This window comes from Microtus oregoni, unplaced genomic scaffold (genome assembly GCF_018167655.1).
Source record: "Microtus oregoni isolate MIOR12 unplaced genomic scaffold, Mior012 000102F_ref0000329, whole genome shotgun sequence".
Lineage (NCBI taxonomy): Eukaryota > Metazoa > Chordata > Mammalia > Rodentia > Cricetidae > Microtus > Microtus oregoni.
This window is the reverse complement of record NW_024544716.1, coordinates 995198-1014858: the sequence shown is the minus strand read 5'-3', so window position 1 is coordinate 1014858 and position 19661 is coordinate 995198. Positions and strand designations below refer to the sequence as shown.

The following is a 19661-nucleotide window of genomic DNA, read 5'->3' as shown; positions in this document are numbered from 1 at the left end:
GCCACAATCTCCCACCACACAGACCATGCTGCCCCATCATACCCACTACATTGTCTGAAATACTTCAACTCATGAGCTAAAGCAATGCATCCCTTCCTTTAAGTGTTTCTGTCAGGTATCCTTGTTACAATCATGTAACCAGTTGATTATCACATTTCGGGATTGGCTTCAGCATGTGACTTTTGAGGGAACACAAGTATTCAGGGTTCAGCAGTCTGTCTAGCTCCTGTCGGTGCCTCAAAGGGATGGAAGCTGGGTGTCACCTTTTAGAGAGCCCCTTCCATCCCCTCTCACTTAGCCTGTCTGGGTTTTCTCTTCAAAGATCATCACAGCTGGCCTGTTGGCTGTTGATGTTTCCTCTTAGAAGGAGGGGCTAAGGATGCTCGTGGAGCCCTCATCTGACTATTCACATCTTTAGTTGTCTAATTCTGCCCTATTTCATGTGGCCTCTGGGTCTCTAGAAAGGGCTAGAGGACCGAAGCCCTCTAGGATATCACCATAGGGAGGGAAGGAGTCAGGAAAAAGACTTTCCTGGTTGGTTTTTGTCAACTCAACACAATGTATAATTATCTGGGAGGAGCAACTTCAGTTAAAAAACATGCCCCCATTGGGTTGTCTGTAGGGCATTCTTTTGCTTAAAGATTGATGCAGGAGGCCCAGGATGGTATAAGAAAGCAGAGTAAGCAACTCATGAGGAATAAGCCACTAAGGAACATTCTCTCTGCTTCCTGGCTTCTGTTCCTGCCTTAAGTTCCTGCCCTGACTTCCCATCACGATGGACCACAGCTCAATGTGGGCTGTCTTAGTTTTCTATTTCTGCAACAAAACACCATACCCAAAGCAAGTTGGGGAGGAAAGGGTTTAATTGGCTTATACATCCATAATTCTGTTCATCACTGAAGGAATTCAGGACAAGAACTCGGGCACCTGGAGGCAGGAGCTGATACAGAGGTCATGGAGGAGTGTTGCTTACTGGCTTCCTTCCCATGCTTTGCTCAGCCTGGTTTTTTATAGAATTCAGGACCATCAGCCCAGGGATGGCACCACCCACAATGGGTTGGGCTCTCTCCCATCATTTACTAATTAAAATGCATAATACACTAGAGAAATTCCCAGGAATCCACAAGGATGACCTCAGGTAAGAATCTAAGCAATAGTGGGAAGAGTACCTAAAATGTAATCAGATTGATGATTACCATAATTGTCATCGTAGAACCTTCATCCACTAACTGATGATAGGAGATGCAGAGATCCACAGCTAAGCACTGGGCCGACCTCCTTGATTACAATTGTAGAGAGTGAGGGGCAATAATTATAAGCAAAGGGGCCAAGACCATTATGGGGGAAACCCACAGAAATAGCTGACGCAAGCAAGTATGAACTCACTGACTCCAGACTGACAATTGGGGAACACGCATAATGCCAAACTAGGCCCTCCGAATGTGGGTGACAATTGTGTGGCTTGAGCAGTCTGTGGGGCCACTAGCAAAGGAACCAGTATTTATCCCTAGTGCGTGAACTGTCTCTTTAGAGCCCATTCCCTATGGAGGGATACCTTGCTCAGCCTAGATACAGGGATGAGGATCTTGGTCCTGCCTCAAGTGATGCAACAGACTTTGTTGACTCCCCATGGGAAGCCTCACCCTCTCTGATGAGTGTATGGGGGGTGGAGAGGGGAGAAGGTAGGGAAGCTGGAGGATGGGAGGAAGAGGAAACTGGGATTGGTATGTAAAATAAGATTGTTTTAAAAATAAAAAGAATTAAGCTGGGCGGTGGTGGCACGTGCCTTTTACCCCAGTACTCGGGAGGTAGAGGCAGGCAGATCTCTATGAGTTCGAGGCCAGCTTGGTCTACAAGAGCTAGTTCCAGGACAGACTCCAAAGCTACAGAGAAACCCTGTCTTGAAAAAACCAAAATAAATAAATAAAAGATTTAAAAAATAATTTGACAGGCTTATAGCTGAATCTTATGGAGGCATTTTCTCAATTGATGTTTCCTCCTTTCAAATGACTCTAGCTTGTGTCAAGTTGACAGAAGACTAGCCAGCACGAGAGTGAAATTAAACTCTTTCTTTCTCATGTCGCTTTTGGCCACAGTGCTTTATCACAGCAATAGAAATCTACTTAAGAAAGGGGACACCATGCACACAGCTATGGGGGAGGGATCTCCATACTGGATGCAGAACTTTCAATGTGGCTGTTTTCCACTCTCCCATGGCTCTGTAAGTAAGTCTAACAACTCACTGGTTCCCCAGTGCAAGCTCTGATTGAATCACCTCTTGGGTTGTTGTTAGCACCTTAGGAGGAGGAGGTAGACATTCTTTACATCTCCTGAAGAAAAGGAATTGCAGCAACAAACCCCAGCATCCTTTTTCCTTTAACAAAACAGTGTTTAAGTCTTCCAGGTTGACTTTGAGTCTTAGCGGTATCATAGGCAGGCCTTTCACTTGTGATCCTTCTGCCCGAGCCTCCTCCAGTCATGAACTACCTTACCTGGCTAACACTTTTTCATTCACGTATATATACATTTTCCCCTGTGGTCACAAAATACTTGACAGAAGCAATATAACTAGAAAGGATTTGTTTTGTCTCAGTTTCAGAGGACTCTGTCCATCATGGCAAGGAAGGCTTGCTGTTTGTTCCAGTGGAGAAGGGTGGGAGTCAGAGAAAGCACAAATACTAAGTTTATAATTCTCTCCATTTCCCACCAGCATATAACCCGTGTTTTCAGCCCCTGAACTGTAGCATTGGGCTGTCTGTGGGGCTAAGTCTGAAGGCAACCTTTCAGGTCCAAACAGGAAGGGCATGGCAACAGCTGATCCTGGGGCTTCAGGGCTCCTGCTCTTGGCTTGACCTTGTCACAACCTCTGCTGAGGGCAGGGATACAACCCAATTTCCAAACAGCAACATCTGGAAGGAACCCCATTTGTTCTTGTATAATTTGTAATGTTGAGAGTCCTGCCATGTCAGTTCCATGCTGTCACCACAAACATGTGTCAGGAAGAGAGGCACACACCTGTAGAATATGTTTGTGTGCGCTGTGTGGTCATGGAACACAGTATAATACACTGGAGGAGGAAACTGAGGCAGCCAAGGGCTCTCCACCTCATGATCCTTGCAAGGCAAGCTTTCTGTGGAGGGCCCATGGAAGCATTCAATAAGACATTTCTCTCTCCCTCACTTCTGGCTGAAGGTACAAGTTAATGTGTGCATACTAAATGCTTCTGTAGTAGACACTACTCCTTATTCCTCATCTTCTGTTGTTGAAAATGAGGGTGGATAGTGAGTTGGCCTTGACCTCTGATTTCCTGACTATCAAAGATGACAGCACAGAGGCTCACACTCTGCTTCAATGGGTGGAGCTAAGGCATATAATGCTGGACTGCTACATGGTCCTGCTGTTTGTGGAGTGTAGACTTGTGATTATCTTTGTGTGTTGGGGGCAGGGTCTGATGACACAGGGAAGTTGTGGCATCTGGGGACTCTTGCTGGATGCAGTGCCTGCTTGTATGGGAGGGTAGCATATGGACATGCTCTGGACAAGTCACAAGGATGGAGTCACTGCTGTCATCGTGGCAGCTGTGAGAACCAATGCCCACTCATTCATCATAGTCCACCCTTGGCTCCCTCTCTCTAACAAGACAATGCACATATAAGTCTGTGTGTGTGTGTGTGTGTGTGTGTGTGTGTGTGTGTGTTTGAGACAGCCTGTGTAGCCCAGGCTGGCCTAGAACTCACTATTGACTTTGAACTCATGGTTCTCCTTCTGTCTCAGTCTCCCAAGTGATTTGACTACTAGTATGAGCCACTACAACTAGATAAACAACAAATACTTATGAACATGTTTTTCTTCCTGTGCTGAGAGTGGGTGTTAGGGCTTTGACCATGTTAGACAAGGCTCTCTACCACTGGACTACACTTTGAGGTCTTCTTTGTGGTTTTTGAGACAGGATTTTCTATGTAGCTCAGGCTGCCCTGGAACTCATGATCCTTCTGCCTGAGATTACAGGTGTGTGCCACCATGCCCAGTGACTATGCAAAGCAGTGTTGACACAATATGGGGATGTTTGATGGCTCTAATGACAAATAGGTAGGCAAAGTCCCAGCTGACAAGGGTTGTAGTGCACATAAGAAGTGATAGGTTGGTGGAGGAGGGGCTGCAAAGCTAGGAAGGTGGGAGTGATCTAGGAAGGTCATGAGAGAACCTTCCAGTAGAACAGAGACAAATGCAGAAGATAAGGCTGACGTGGGTTGAGGGACAACAGAAAGAAAATCCCACAAAGAACTCAAGAGCAAACACTGAGAGTGGAGCAGTGCACACTTGAGGGTTCCAGAGTGGACAAGACAGGTGCTGGGGAGGGGGAGCATAGCGCCATCAGGGAGGGATTTGGGAATTCTGGTCAGGAGCATGACTTAACATCAACTTAGGGGAAAGTTACTTGTGGGTTTTAAGTTGAAGGATGGCACAGTCTGAGTCCTGTTCCAATGGCCATCTTGTTTGTACGTGGCTGAGTATAGAGTCAGGGAAGCCATGGGAGAGCTGGGGCTGGGGCTGGCTGGGCAGTTGCTGTGGGAGGATGAGGTCAAGAGATAAGACGTGAGCAGAGGTGGGAGGAGACTTCAGTTCTTATTGATGTCCAATAGGACTTCAAGAAAGGTCGGATGTGGTTGTGGCAAAGGAGAAGAAGCAAGGCATAACTGGATCTTGTACCTGAGTTTCAGAGGCAATGAGACAATTCCATGAGGTGGGGGTTGATGTACTTACATGGAGAGGTCAAAGGGCAGTGTTTTCACACCAGCACTCAATGAGACTCTATCATGGGTCAGGTTCTTTCTAGATAACTTGGGATCCAGAATGATCAAAACACAGGCTTTATTGTTACTGAGCTTTTAATTTAACTTGGGGGAGGAACACAATGAACATACTTCCTCTCTGCTTGAAAATATGATTGTGAGAACTTTAGGTGTACCTGGGTTTGTGGCCATGTGACCAGATAGGGAGGGAAGTTGGAGAGAAGTCTAACAATTGGAATGAGGGCAGCTCAACATTTATGCATCTGGAATATAAGGTCCATTGAAGGACTCTAGAGGGAGTGGCCAAGAAAGTGGTGAAAGTTAGGAGGGTGGGGATAAAGAGGAGTGCCCGGGTGAGGAATGGAGTAGTGTTCTACATCTCATCCCATTCCACACTCCGTCCCAACCAACCTGCCTTATCCTAGTGAGTCCCAGTTCCCCTGCTCTATCATACAATGTCATGACCCTCCCCTCTCTAACACTTCTCTTTCTCCATTCGTTTCATGCTCCCCATCTCTTTCCTCTCTTCCCTACCTGGAGCTCAGTCCAAGGGAACACAGAATATTTTCTGGAAATGCATATGAAAGCTGAAGCCTTTGTTCCTGAGTACGATCTTGGTGGCCGGGAAACATCTTTGCCGAAATCTCCTGGGACACAGAATGGTGAACCCTCGGGGTCCTGTCCATTCTGGATTTCCTGCCGCTCTAACACTTTTTCTTTTGCAGTCGTCTCTGCCTACTTAGCAATGCTTGTCCTTCACGGCTCATGAGAAATTACCAAGAATGTTATTGACTCTAATTCTAATTTGTCTAGCAGTCTTGTTAATGATGTCTATTTAAGATACCCATTAAAGGCCTATGAGGTTAATTAAACGGACAATTCCAATACAGTTCTATTAGAATTAAATTAATATTATAGACATTTAACAGATGTCTTAATGAGTCATTATAGATAAGAAATGCAAACTAAATTAATACAAAACCCATTGTCCAGAAAGTGAGCCTTTTTACCATAATTATGTATTTGGGAAGAATCTTCATGTTTATTATTCAGAATCTGAGAGCCTGGTCACTGGATGATCCTTTCCCGCATCCAGAAAAGACTGGCCCAAGAATCTATGGTCAAATCAGATGTCAGGACTGAGAGACTTAGATGCCATCTGGAATGTACCATCTTCAAATACTGGTGACTGGAGGAAGCAGGTGGTGTTACACAAACACAAAGACATGCGAGTTCCACTCCTGGGACCTGACTCTGTATGGCTGAAGTGCAGCATAGGACAGCTGCTGCAGACATGTGCCTGCTTATGCTGCTGCAGGAATCCCAGCACCCTGATCTAGGAGGCCTTCATGCAGTAAGTTGTCTCACTTGACAGATGGTAGGTAGCTTGGAGACCCTGAAAGATTTCAGGTGTTGATGAACTGATCAGAATTTTGTAACCTGCCCCTTGGTTTACAAAGCTAGTTCCTGCTGTGTCTTCCCCACCATTAGAGAGCTGGGTGCAACCTGAGGCATCGCCATTGAGGCCAGTGGTCACATGTCCCCTTCCCATTTCTCCTCCCCTAGATAGACCTTCCCAAGCCTTGCTCTGATTTCCTGGGTTCTTCAGGTTTCTGACCTGGGTGTGATTTAATTCTTCATATTCCACAGCTCCCCTCAGGGGCCAACTCTGCCCATCTCCCATGTTGGACTTTTTGTCCCTGTGATAAAATCCCTGACACAAGTGACATGAGGAAGGCATTATTTTGCTACAGCCGTCAGCCATTATGGCAGGGAAGGCACAGTGGGACAGGACACGTGACAGAGAAGTGGAGAGCAAGCTTCCTTCTATTGTTTCCAGCTCCTGACCCTAGGGAATGAAACTTCCCATGTATAGGGTGGATCTTCCACCTCAGTTAATCCTCTCTGGAAGCCTCAGAAACACACCAAGAAGTGCCCTTTTCAAAGCATTTCCCAATCCAGCCATGTAGACATTAACCATCCCCTCCCTCTACACATTTCCCCCCGGACTCTGCTGGCTCCAGTGGAACAAGGAGGGAGGAGTTTGGCTGCTCACAACTTCGGGACTCTGGATACTGTGCGTGCACCTTAAGTCAAAGCCCATGAAATTCAGGAAAATGTGAGCTCGTAGCCTAGCAGTTAGGCTGAGCTGCCTGGTGTCCCAAGCATAGCATACAGCAAAAAAACCAGCAGAGAAACCCAGGCCACTGTCTGTGGATGGGGTCCAGACTGGACATTGCCACCTTCCTTGGAGGTAAAGCCAACTTTTCTAATTAGGAACATTTTACAGTCGTTACTAACTACCCTCAAATTCCCATGTTGAAGGTCTAACCTCCAACACGACTGTTTGGAGATAGGATCTTTATGAGGTAACAAAGGATAAACGGGTCATAGATGAGGTGTTATCTCATCTCATCACACCATCGGAAGAGGCACACTAGAGCTCCCTTCTTGAGGACAGACCATGCGCACAGAGAGGTAGCTGTTGACCAGTCAGGAGGAAGCCTTAGCAGAAACCAATTTAGACAGCAGTCTGAGCCCTTTCTTGAGGTGCCAACTGTTCTTCCCATTGGCTTCTATGGCACTCTGCATGGGGCTCATGTTTCTGTAGTGCATGGTTTACATTCAACAGAGTTGGTTGTCATGTGACTCTCTACACCCCAAATCTCATTTCTACCAGTCCTATTCCTTGGAGACAGTCACAAGTACCAGTACCATACCCCCTCCATGAAGTTGTGGGGACTTGGATAGTCATGCTGTATGTAATACCAAGTGCAGTTTCCTCAGGACCAGAGTCTGGAGGATGCTGGGGAGGTCAGGGAGACAACAGCAGCACATCCCAGACAAGGCAAAGAGCAGAGACTCTATTTCAGGTGAGCAGTACATTGTCTCCCTTGAGGGAGAATGTCCTTAGCGAGTTAATGGACACTTGAGTTGGGGCCAGCAGTAACATGCTTCACTTGGCAAGTGGCACCAGCAGCTTTTCTGGGAAGCAACTGTGTTTATGCAACATAGCGCGCCCCTTACATCACAGAGGGTGGGGCTGGACAGGTCTGCTCTGAAGGTGCAGCACCTGTGCACTTTGAGCCAGCTAGAACAGCAGTCACTCTACACAGAAGAGTTCCTTGGTAGAGCGCTGGGTAAATAAGGAACATACACACACACTTAGCTGTCTCTCTCACCCCCCTGTGGCTGTCCTCCTGGGAAGAACTTGACTCTGGAGCCAGCTCTTCTGGTTCAGATCTTAGCCTTTCTTTACCAGTCCGTAAGACAATGATCATTTTCAGGCTGAGAGGTCATGTGTGCCCTGAACCTGGGTGGCAAGGACTGTGATAACACGGGGGCCAGGTGGGATGGCGCAGTGCCATGAGGAATGTCTAGATGATGTTGACAGAACCAGGGCCTAGATAATCTCGGGGACTTGGGGGAGCACTTTGGTTTCTGAGAGGGAGTAGGCTTTCTGTTTTTCTGTCATATAAAGATCATCAGGCTCACTCATTCCTCTTCCATCCAGTGCAGTCTGAGTGGGAGGCACCGAGCAAAGACCCCCAGCACCACTGCTGACCTGGGGTGAGTGCTGGATGTGCCGTCACCTACTATTGCCAGGGCAGTTTCTGAGCCGGCCAGCAGTCACACACCTCTTACAAACAAGGGGCAACTGGCCCCTCCGAACTAGGTGTCAATGACAAGGCCTCCTCAAGGCTACTGGCACAGAGTAGCTGGACCCCAGCCATTTTTAATGCTGGTCCTGACCTGTAGTTCCAATGGCCACGTGCAGAAAGACCTCATCTGGTCTTACACAGTAGAAATGTTAAAAATATAGCAGCCAAAATGGAACTAAGATGTCCAAATTTATCATTATTAGCACAGAATGTTCCAGAAACACAGGAAAGTATGAAAGACAGAACCTAATGGCCACCTTCTTCAAATCACCCAAGGTTAGTCCTGGTATATTTTCTGTTAGTCTTTCCTCCCTGGAGAGACAAATCTCTATCCCCGACTTCTTCCTTTGTTGTTCAATGTTCTTTAGCCACTCTTTTTTCCCTGGAGTCAAGACGAGCCACAGCCAGAAAGTGCTTCATGGAAAAGTGTGTATTTAAGGTGTTTCCAGTTCTCAGCTGCCAGGTACATCTGTAGCCAGTGGCAAAGAGTTCACAGGTCAATTGTTCCCTTTACTTTGAACTTCTTGGCAGATCTCTCACTTGACCGAAGCTGGAAGTTGCTTCCATAAATGTAGGAAATGAAGCCATCAATTTCTATGGTGAACACACAATTTAGCTTGGGGATAACTGAATGGAAAAGAAGAAAGGAAAAAGAATGAGGAACAATACAGACAGTGCGTTCATGTTCATGTAAGCATGATTCATGCACGTTTACAATTTAAATTGTATTAAAGTAGTCGGAGGCTGCTTGTTCACTTCCCAGCTGCCAAGACCCAAAATAATCACACAGAAACTATATTAATTGCAACACTGCTTGGCCAATAGCTTAGGCTTCTTACTAAGTAACTCTTACATCTTAAATTAACCCATTTCTATTAATCTATTAATTCTATTATTGCCATGAGGCTTGTGATTTACCGGTAAGGTTCTGGCATCTGTCTCCTTCGGCAGCTACACGACATCTCTCTGACTCTGCTTTTTCTCCTCTATCTCTGCTTGGAATTCCTGCCTTGTTCTGTTTTGCTCTGTCATAGGCCCAAATAGCTTCTTTATTCATTAACCAATAAAAGCAACAATACAAAAGGACTTCCCACAACATTATTAAGGTGATGCTAGACCTTTATGGCCAGCACTTAGGAGACAAAACAGGCAGATCTGAGAGTTCAAGGCCAGCCTGGTCTACATAGCAAGCTCCAAGCTAGCCAGGACTGCATCTAAGACTGTCTTTAAAAAAGTGTACAGGAATGAGAAGACCCATGCCAGAAGTACGCAAAAAAGACCTGGGCTATTTGATTCACAGTCTAAATATAACTCACTGCCTAATTTCCAGATTTAGGGGTGATTAACTTAATTCCCAGAACTGAGGGCTCTCACACCACCAAAGCCAATTTCCCATACAGTCTTGAATTGGTTCTTAGATTTGTGCAGAGTGGGGAAACTTCTACATTACTTCCTTAGACTTATAAAGTGAGCAGAAGAACATACAGGGAAATGGAAAAACAATGAAGCAAGGCTGTGGGGGTAGCTCAGGCGTAGAGCCCAGGATTAGCTTGGTCTTGATTTCTAGCATCAACAGAAATGAGTACAAACCCCTCAACTGTTGTTTGAACTTTGGATTTGTGGGCAAGGTCAGGTACTGGGGTATTGGAAGATTCAAAAGTACCTGCTGGAGTGGCAATAACCATGCTATGGTGTGGGATTTCCCCCTGTATGCTATGATTTCCATTAATGAATAGAAAAACTGCTTTGGATCTATAGCAGGGCAGAACTTAGCTAGGTGGGGAAAACTAAACTGAATGCTGGGAGAAAGAAGGGCTGAGTCAGAGAGAAGCCATGGAGCCTCTGCCAGAGACAAACTCTGGGAACTTTACCTGGTAAGCCACAGCCTTGTGGCAATGCACAGATTAAGAGAAATGGGCTAAATTAACATGTAAGAATTAGCCAATAAGCTAGAGCTAATGGGCCAAGCAGTGATTTAAATATGTGTGATTATTTCAGGGATAAGTGGCTAGGGATGAACAAATGGCTCTCTCCTCCCAACAACACTAAAACTCAAGAGTATCTCCAGCAAGGGTGCAGTTTTCAGAACTCCAGTGGCAGGCTGTTTTGGTTTCTTCTGCCTATCTTTTAGTTATTCATTTGAGAGGTGGTGACCTTAGCAATGAGTGCCGAAGACCCAGATAAGCAGTTCTTCTGTCCTATTGATGGACAGGCTGCTGTGTTCATGATGTCTCTTGGTAGCCATAGGGGCAGGGGCCTCTCTCTGCAGTTCATAACATAGCAAGAACCTGCAGACTCTGACTCCATTGTCAAGTAGAACCTGAAAACCTCAAGGAAAGGATAATGCGCTCTCTCTCTCTCTCTCTCTCTCTCTCTCTCTCTCTCCCCCTAGGGACACAGCACACACCTTTCAGTCTGTCTTCTTTGGTGATGATCTTGAAGACACGCTTGGTCTCCTGCAGGAGCATTCCTGTGACCCCCAGATAGGAGGGGCACTTGGATTTTGTCACTGCAAAGGAGAAAAGCAGATGAGGGTAAGGCCTGGGTAGTGCCAGCAGTCACAGCTTGGCCTCAGGGACTAGGAGCCTGGCCCTTCTAAGCTGAGGAAGAGAAGGCCCAGAGGATAGTGGCTCTGTAGCTGGGCAATGACCAAGCCAGCAAGAGCCCAGGATTCCCAACTCTTAGTCCTGAGCTTTGCAATCTCTGGGCTGTTCTCAGGTATCCTTTGGGTTTTATGCAGGGTTCTGGAGCCACAAGGCCATACACATAAAGAACTAAGTCCAGTCGTGTTGCTTTGATGGAGTAAGTGCCATGGGCAGGACATCCATCATTCACTTTTGACTCTCCTGAACATTTCCTTGAATGCAGTCCTCCTGTAGAGCTGCCCAGAAGTGACAGGCGATTCACCTCACTGGCAGGGCCCTGCCTCCTCCATGTAATCAGCACTTGGAGCTAACTATGTGCTTAGTGTGCTAGGTCAGTGCTGGGACAGGACACTGAACGTGATGGCCTGTATCCTGCTCCTGTGAGCTGAAGCTCTCATGGAGGACAGTGATAGACAGCACGGGCTATTCTATTTCTTGATACTGATAATGGCTATGAGGAAAATAAGAACAGCACAATGAGAGTGGAGGGGAAACCTTAGTGGTGGTAGACTCTCAGGAAGTGACATTAGGAAAGGGACCTGAGTTACAGCAGGAGTCAATGCACGAACCTTCAGAGCCCCTTCGTGGAGAGAAGGAGCCAAGCCAAGGTACCAGGTGTGCAAGTCACACAGAGGGCAGCCAAAGGACACCATAGATTTTTACTCTGACTGGATGGGAAGCTGCTGGAGGCTTAGGACAGGCAAATGGCAGTCGGGAGTCTGATGTCTGATGACAGCCTTCATTCTGTGTATTTCTTCTGGTGTGTATGTGGGAATAAAACAGTATGTGAGCCGGGGGAGGGTGAGAGAAGCTTCCACAGCAGCTTGAGGGAGTTAGAGGCAGGTCAGATTCAGGAACTAGGTGTGTTAACCGACTTGAGGTGCAGGATTAGGAAAGAGGTAATGTGTATGTACTTCTAGGTCTCTAGCCTGAACAAACTGATATGGAGATGTGTCATAATCAGAGAGCTGACCTCAGGGGAGACCAAGGGCTCTGTGTGAGGTACTTTGAGGCCCCTCCTGGCTGTCCAAGTAGCTGTTGGGTGCCATGGGGTGAATGAGTCTGGCAATCATGGAAAAAGTCTGCACTGGTGATGGCACCCTGGAAACATGAAGAGGGGGATCTGTCCCCCAGAGTCTGCACTAGAGGCGAGGTGACAACAGTATGAGCTGACGGCATGCAGACACCACTTAGTGCGTGTTTAACAAGTCCCAGCACGGGTCAGGACACAACCACCTTAGATCCTCACTGCTTGTAACTTAGAGAAACCTCAGGATGGCAAGTGACAGATGCCAGGCTGAGTACTGCCACTGAGTAGCAGTCTCCAGATGACCATATGCTCTCACAGAAATTACCTGAAATAATAGCACCGTGAAGATCCGCCTTCAGGAGCTTTGCTTGAATCATCTGTGGCTGCCTAGGAGGTCAAGAGAGCCCACAAAGAAGAGCTGGTAACAAAGCAAACAGGATCACAAACGCCCACAGCCAGCTGGTTTCCCAGGCTGCGTCTCTAGTGCACGCAAGACTTGGGATCTAATCCCATGGCAGGCATCAGAAATAAAACTCACGTGTCTGGCTTGAGCCCGTTGCACAGGTCACGGATGTACTGCTTCCAGAGTTCATGCAGAGGGAGGAAGAGACTGTATCTGTCAGAGTCAGAAACACGAGCTTGGGATTTCCAGTGTTCGGCAAACCTGAGCTGGGCTCAAGGCCGAGAGTAAGCACGAGGGAATACCCGAGACTGCGTGGAAGCCGTAGGTGCCCTGACGACAATGTGACGAAGGCCAAGTACATTCCCCTCCTTGAACCTCAATTTCTTCCCTGGCAGAACCTTTTCAGGGCTAAATTACTGCTCTCGAGAAGGGAAGAGGGGGCCCTTTGCCTTGATGCCCTTCCTCCTGGCCAGTTGTAGACATGATGGAGGAGCCCCTGGCTCTGAGCAGGAGAGCATCTGAAGGTGGTGATGTAGCCTCAGCCATAACAACCCAGGTGCAGGTTTCCAGGCAGGCCCTTGTATAAGGTGGCAGGATCGTCTGGAAGGGAGGGTAAAGGACCAAGAGCTTTTCTCTGGGGTTATCCTTTGTCTTGGTGCCCATTCATACCAATCCAGGATCAGAGTCAGGAACACCAGGCTCGAATCTGAAACAGGCACTTCCTGCAAGGACTCCAGGAAGGCAGCCCCAGTGCAAAGTGACACTCTCTTGCCTTCTGGGACAAGAAAGGCTGCGTGGCTATGGAGTGTTATACAAAGCCTAAACATAGTGGCTGTAAACACAAACTCAGAACCATCTCGAGGGAGACATCCTTCCACAAAACAGTGACACATTCCTTTCAGAAACTTCTGAAATGCCAAGGCAGGACCTCTCTCTGGCAGCAACCTCTTAGTGGATGATTCTGTCTGGTGATGTTAAAGGGTATAGGAAAGCACATATTAAAGAATATCAGCCTGTTGCTATGGGAAACAGAGACACTTACTAGTGAGGCTAGGAGAGAAGTTAAATGATGAAAAGTCCTCAGTCTGACCAATGCCTGTCTTTTAGAGGCCAAACTATGACATAAGAAAATTGGTATCGGGAAGCCGCCCCCTTGTGGCAGATGGCGAAGAAGCCCCTGAGACTAATGGGGCAGAGCTGTCCAGGGAATCCTTGGGATCCCCAGTCCAGAGCCCTACCAGGAAGGCTAGGCAATGGTGAGTGGCAAGGCCATGGGAAGACTGGAGTACCTCTGTTGCTCTGGGCTAAAGTCAAAGAGCCTCTGTCTCTCCTCTGTTTGGAAGAGAGGCCTTTGGATTTCTTCTTCTGCTTTGGTTTCTGGCGAGTGAAGTATTCCAAGACCACAGCCTTGCGCTGCAGATGGCTCTCACAGTCTTGCTGGCTCAAATGAGGGATGGTCCGCTTCAGGAAGGCCCTCACAAAGGCCTCAGCCCGCTGGGTTCCCAGCTCCTGCTCAGAGACAGGGTGGTGTGGTTCACTGTTCCGCTCTCAGACACCAGGGCACTCATCCCGTTCCTGAGAGCCACCATCTCTGCTGAGCTAGGCTCACACATCTCCTGTCTGCCTAGTGTTTCCTACACACAACTACCAAAATGTAAAAGTCACACTCATGTGCTAACTGTGACACCGCCCCACACTGCAGCCAGGTCAAACGCTGACCAGTCCTGCTTCCTTGAGGTTACTCTACTGAGCATTCAAAATCCTTTGTAATGCAAATCTTCTCTAATCCTTGTGGGGAAGGAAGCTTGAGAAATGAACTACACAGGTTATTTAATAAGTCATGACCACAAGACTATCTTGAAGTGAAAGAGAACTGGGGTTGTTAGGGAAATGAGCCATTTCAGTATTAGGGGAAACTGTCTGGGGGTTCCAGGTAGGTCAAGGAGGAGAAATTCTGACAGTGAGCAGCACAGTCCTCTTCCCTTGCTTTCAGCCTTGTGGACTCCACGCGGCTGCCCTTGGAGAGGTCTGCTCCAGGCCCACTTTGAGGCAGAAACTGTGAAGTGCATCTCGGGCACACTCACTCTCAACCACAGGACATATACAGAGTTATATGGACTCCTGGGGAAGGTTGGGAGACTGTTTCACAGCCGCATCAGTCCTGAAACATGCTTCGTTTCCCACCTCTCAGGCTGGGGTAGCAACAGTCTACTCTACACTGGCCGGCAGGTACCTCGCTTGGCCTTCATCTGCTGCAGCTCTGGGCAGTGTTCTTTCCTGAGCACCTACCTCTTGGCTGGGCCATTTGCTGGGTTCTTTTTGCATCACCCAGACAGTAAAAACAAGTCTGAGGCTAACTGCCAGCTTTAGGTTAGCATATCAATAGTAAATGATACCCTCTTTGTGCTAATACAGGAGATAAAAAGAATACATAATCTTTGAGGTAGTTCAAGTCAGGGATGGCTAAACATTCATCATCAATAGAAGGACAATTTGGTTCTTTTAAATACATATGTGGTCTCTCTTTCAAGGGGAAATACAATTAAAGGTGGTTAACTGGCCTTTTAACATCTTGATTTAAAGGATATTCATTCTCTCTCTCTCTCTCTTATTCTCTCTCTCTCTCTCTCTCTCTCTCTCTCTCTCTCTCTCTGAGACAGGATTTCTCTGTAGCTCTGACTGTCCTTGAACTTAGAGAGCTGCCTGCCTCTGCCTCCAGGTGCTGGGATTAAAGGCGTGCCCCACACAACCTGGCAGGATAGGAGCCACAGGTAAAGCTTCTGCCCAATTGACAAAGCCTGTGAAGCATCCAGAGAGAATCTGTAACATCCACTTATGGAATGGGCTGAGCACTGAATGGGGCACAGAAGCAAGATCAAGACAGGTTTCTGGTAAGCACAGGCTGTCTGTCGTTCCATACAGAGTGGGAGATGACATGAAATTAAGAGCTGACTCCGGTACCCTAAGAAAGGAGCCTAGAACATGAAGACACCAACCAAAAAGACCTTGATTTGGCCTAAAGTACGACCTGTGCAGATGAGTAATCCATGGAAAAGAACAGCTAGATGAGTCTAAGAAGACATTGAGCCTGCTCTGCTGTCAAGTCTACTGCTCCCAGCCTCCTCTGAACGACTGTACCTGCACCTCGTGCTCTCTGGCTTCTTTGTGAGGAAATGCACGGTAAATCACAGCTGGGGACAAACACAAAAATAGACGATTACTTCTGTTAGGAATGAGTATAATACCCAAGGCTTTTCTAACTATGACAATAGCTACACTTATTTAGAGAAGGAATACTGAGTTAGTAGGAAACGGCAAAGCTTTCTTGGATGATCCTCCTGTTTTACTCTGCAGTGTTGGGGGGTTAAACTCAGTGGTGTTTTATACACGCCAGGCAAGTGCTTCACCTTGGATCCATGTCCTGACCCTACTGAACACTGCTTAGTTACATATTACTTAAACAAGGCCTCACTTTGTATCCTAGGCTCGCTTAGAAATTGCTATGGAGCCCACAGTGGCCTTAATCCCCCAACACTCTGGTCTCAGGCTCCCAGTGCTAGTTGCTGGGATAATAGACATGTACCACCTCAACTGTCTTACATACTTCTTCCTCTTTCCTCTGGCTGGATTTGTCCTAGAAATTCCCAGGATGAGGTTTAAAAAGAACACTTCTCAAAGCTTAACATGTTTAAGAATCACTGGTATCTTATTAAAGCATGGGTTTAGTTCCTACTCCAGATTCTGCCTGTCTAAAAGAAGTCCTCACTGGAGCACTCTAGAGTTGATCTCATTTAAAATACTGGTTATAGTTACACGTGGGCAGCGCTCACTAAGTAGTGAAGACTCTAAAGGTGAGGTGACATTAATGGCTAGGGCATGTGGTTGGTTGAAATACTACAATTTGCTGACTACAAGAAATTCGAAACAGATTTTTCACAGTTCAGAATCCTGACAAGATAAAATACAACAGTCTTTTTTTCAAGTTCTAAATATGTCCAGCATGATGCTGAAGTCCCTTTAACCATCCATGCTCCTGTTTCTTATTTGTTTGGAGGAAACCATCATGGTGGCACTGGGGGACAGAGTACAGGAGTAAATGGGATAAGAAAGAGCAAATGACCAGAAAATGTAGCTCACACGACCCCCTATACATTTATTTCTAAGGTGAGTGTAGTGACACACATGGTTAATCCTGTCACTTCAGAGGGAGAGGCCAGCCTAGTTTACACTGTGAGTTCCACCACATAGCTCGCCTTATCCCAACAGCAACAACACAAACAAAGAAACAAAAACCCATCTCTGTTCTCTTGGGCTTCCCTGAGTACATGTTTGCCCAAGTAAACAAACCAAGGTAGTTAGCAGTTTTACATGGAGAATCTGGTTCTCCCTTGAACTGTAGATTGAGTTTGTTTACTGAGAAAATTGTGCAGGGCCTGGGACCCTAGGAATAACTTTGTTTTACCTACGCCAGATGCCTATCATCAGGATTAGAAGTCTTTATGCATCAGTACACATGTAACAGCTCTGGTATACTCATTGCTTGTCAAGCAGTTGATTTAAAAGGACACAAATACACTCAGAAGTGTGTGTGCACATTTACTTTAGTCTCATTAATTCTTCTAAGCAATTTTAAATTAGTTATTCCTAACTATGCCCATAATATTTCAAAATTTTATTTATTTTTTATTTTTTTTCTTTTTAAAAGATTTATTTACTTTTATTATGTATACAACATTCTGCCTCCATGTATGCCCGTGCTCCAGAAGAGGGCGCCAAATCTCATTACAGATGGTTGTGAGCCACCATGTGGTTGCTGGGAATTGAACTCAGGACCTCTGGAAGAGCAGCCTGTGCTCTTAACCACTGAGCCATCTCTCCAGCCCCTAATCTTCTAAAAAAAAAGTATTTATTTATTTATTATGCATACAATATTCTTTCTGCGTGTATGCCTGAAGGCCAGAAGAGGGCACCAGACCTCATTACAGATGGTTGTGAGCCACCACGTGGTTGCTGGGAATGAACTCAGGACCTTTGGAAGAGCTGGCAATGCTCTTGACCGCCGAGCCATCTCTCCAGCCCAAATTTATTTTCTTAAAAAACCATCTCTTTACATTTTACATACCAATCCCAGCTTCTACCCCATCCCCCTCCTCCCGTTCGCTTCACCTTCTCCCCCACCCTACCACCATCCACTCTTCAGAGAGGGAAAGACTTCCCATGGGAAGTCACCAAAGTCTAGCAAGACCAAGGCCCTCCCCAGTATAAGGCCGAGCAGGGTATCCCTCCAAAGAGAATGGGTTCCCAAAAGCCAGTACAAGCAGTAGGGGTAAACTCTGGTCTCACTGTCAGTGGTCCCAGTCTGCCCCAGTCATACAGCTGTCACTATAAACTAGAGGGCCTAGTTTGGTCCTATGCTGGTTGCCTCTCTGTCAGGCTGGAGTCGGTGAGCTCCCAGTTCATGTAAGCTGTTTCAGTGGGTATCTCCACCATGGTCTTGACCCCGTTGCTCATATTATCGCTTTCCCTCTCTTCGACTGGACATTGGGAGCTCAGACCAGTGCTTCACTGTGGATCTCTGCATCTGCTTCCATCAGCTTCTGGATGAAGGTTCTATGATGACATTTAAGATAGTCATCAATCTGACTACAGGTAAGGCCAGTTCAGGCATCCTCTCCACTATTGCTTAGGGTCTTAGCTGGGGTCATCCTTGTGGATTCCTGGGAATTTCTCTATGCACATAATACTGAAGTCGAGATATGCCAAGGCACGCGATCTCTGAGAACAGGACAGGGCAGGAGTGCGAATCATCTTGATCGTATCCACTCTCCCCTCTAATAGTGCTCCAGTGCTTGCTTCCCCTTCCTGACACATCTGTGTTCTGATCAAATACCACCGCCTTAGGTTTGAGATACTGCGCCTGGGAAGATTTTTTTACAGGATGAAGCGTGAAAAGCCAGGCTGTAGAGGGGAGCAGGCACTTGGCCACAGTTATCAGGGCAGGCAATGCCTAGTTCTGGCCAAGGCCTTGGATCCACCTCTTCTAGTTTCCCGGGTGAGAACACACTCGATCGATCGTGACATCTATTCCTAGCTTAGAGAGAGTCGGGCCGATTCACACTCTGGGTCTCGATTTCTTTTGTGTGCTGAGTCAACTCCATGGATATTGTCCTGGGACTCTTTGGGACAGGTATCCCTGATTCATCTTCCAGTCCCGACCCTTTCTATACTGTGATCCGTGCCCAATTTCGTGTCTCTCATCCCGCTTACCCTTCATCGTCGGAACACTTCCGGAGCGCTCTGATGACGTCTCCTTCGGGCCTCACGATTCTTTCTTTTTCTTCGTTTTGTTCTGCAGCTTTCGGTCACCAGGACTCTTTCTTGTCTAAATTTCCGCTAGAAAACCAAGAAACAACGTAGGCACAGTACACAAACAGACTTGCTCCAGCGGGCAACAGTGGACTGCGACCAGATTTCGGAGATGGCGCCTTGCGTGACGTCATCAACGCGCGTTGTCGTCTGGCGGTACATGCGCCTTAGGTTTAGCTCCGCGGCCAAGGGAGGGGCGAGCTAACCGCCCCTTCTGTGCCGGGAGGAGTCCGTTCGTTGTGTCATCTTTCGTTTGAGTCTCTCACCGGTTGAAAGAGTCTGGTCACGGGTCAGAATTAATGAAGTACAGCGAGGCAAGCTGTCATGGAGGAGACGCAAGGGAGATTGGGGACAGGGAGGGCAGAAATGGGTCTGAAATAGTGGAGGTAATGGCTGTAGTGAGGTCTTAGGATTCCTTCAGCGTGTTTGAGACAGGGTTTCTCTGTGTAACAGTCCGGGCCGCCCTGGAACTCACTGTAGACCTGGTGCCCTAAGACTTAGACATCTGCCTGCCTCTGCCCCCTGAGTGCTGGGATTAAAGGCCTGACCACTACTGCCCCGATTGTCTGTCTGTCTGTCTGTCTGTCTGCCTGCCTGCCTGCCTCCCTCCCTCCCCCTCCCTCCCTCCCCCTCCCCCTCCCCTCCCCCCTTCTCTCTCTCTCGCTCTCGCTCTCTCTCTTCTCTCTATTATGGCGTGAACCACCGCCAACTGTTTATTTGTTTGTTTGTTTAGCAAGGGGCTCTTGTGACGCTGACTGGTCT

At 47.2% G+C, this 19661-nt stretch overlaps 1 pseudogene; it reads right to left on the bottom strand.

Annotated features, from left to right (window-relative positions):
- Positions 1-7540: 7540 nt before the first annotated feature.
- On the bottom strand, positions 7541-19020 carry LOC121443177 (annotated as a pseudogene).
- Between the last annotated feature and the right edge of the window lie 641 nt (positions 19021-19661).